The sequence below is a fragment of the Dendroctonus ponderosae genome, unplaced genomic scaffold (assembly GCF_020466585.1).
Source record: "Dendroctonus ponderosae isolate FM_Combo_2020 unplaced genomic scaffold, Dpon_F_20191213v2 Dpon_F_20191213_5, whole genome shotgun sequence".
Classification (NCBI taxonomy): Eukaryota; Metazoa; Arthropoda; class Insecta; order Coleoptera; family Curculionidae; genus Dendroctonus; species Dendroctonus ponderosae.
Window position 1 is genome coordinate 281,573 of NW_026018715.1, and position 1,343 is coordinate 282,915.

Sequence of the window (1,343 nt, forward strand, 5' to 3'; positions counted from 1 at the left end):
TCAGTTTAATGTGAAAGATGATTAAGTTTTTTTTTCAATTTCAATTTGTAAATCTAATAATTGAAATTTTCGCTTTCTTTCACCTTCAATCGTTAACAATTCATCTTCCAATTTCTTCTTCTGCAAATCTGCTACTTCTAGCCGTTTATCAAGCAGTTGGCCATATTTTTCTGCTATTTCAGACCTTGTTAGGGCTTTAATTTGCATTGTTGGTCGACGTCTCGAAGCGGGTAGTGATTTTGTTCTTTTGGCATGAGGGGTATGAGCACCATCAATTGTTGCTAAAATGCACATAAAATATAAAACATTATTTCCAGCTATACATATGTAAGGCTTGGATAGACATTAAAATTTAAACTAAGTTAAACCGGACAAACACCATTCAATAAATAATTGATTATTACCTTCATCATTTTTTCGTTTTGCAGATCCAGGTCTTGGATTTTACAAATTTATAGTAATTGGCTGCTTCAAGTCAGCTGGAACATATTTCCCCCATGTACTTCTTCCATGTTCGTCCTAAATATGAATTGTATATTATTACCTATATGTTTTTTAAACAAATTATGTTCACATTATAATGTACAGTTAAACCATTTAAGTTATAATTTTAATATTATGGTATTGTAAGATTACCTGTTCATTCATACACAACATGACCTTGCAAATCCATATTATCATTAGCTAGGGCATTTTCTTCAATATTTCCAATTGCACCATGAATCTTAATTTCTTCATTACTCGGGTCCTATTAAAAAAAAGCAGTGTACCAAGTATCTTTGGCAACTCGTTTATTTTAAAACGTGTGGTYTAAGTTTTGCTTTACTCTAMCTACGTATTAATATTACAATAAAATATTATACTTACTTCAATTATTGGTTCTACATCACCATCAAACTCATTWTGAAGTCCATAAATCGTTTTTTGATTCATGACAGAAACAATGATGTCTTGGCATGCATCTTTTTTTTTAGAATCTTGCAAGGTCCTCCTCCAGTGGCAAAAACCTGATGTTTTTCTTCTGCTGCTAATTTCCGCACCTCCCTTTTTCGGTTTTCATAAAACCTCTTTAATGCCTCCGAAGTTCTGTACGTTGCATTTACTGCTGTAGCATTRACTTCGGTGGCTATTTTCTCCCAAATTTCAGTTTTTGCTTCATTTGAAACATGGYGTTTTTTTTTCCAGAATGTGCTTGTACTTTGCACAAACAGTCGCAATCAATATTTTTTTCTTCACCAGAAAAACCTGGACATCTTTGCCTGGTAGTCATATTATAAACTTTTATAACCGAAATCACGGAGACAAGTACACTAATAAGTCAGTAGTACCCGTGCAGGTTGAGC

At 33.0% G+C, this 1,343-nt stretch overlaps 1 long non-coding RNA gene across 1 annotated transcript; it reads right to left on the reverse strand.

Annotated features, from left to right (window-relative positions):
• Positions 1-6: 6 nt before the first annotated feature.
• On the reverse strand, positions 7-1,337 carry LOC125504431. Its single transcript, XR_007281483.1, has 3 exons — positions 637-1,337; positions 405-519; positions 7-281 (listed from the first exon to the last, which is right to left on the reverse strand). It is a non-coding gene; the product is annotated as an uncharacterized LOC125504431 (long non-coding RNA).
• Between the last annotated feature and the right edge of the window lie 6 nt (positions 1,338-1,343).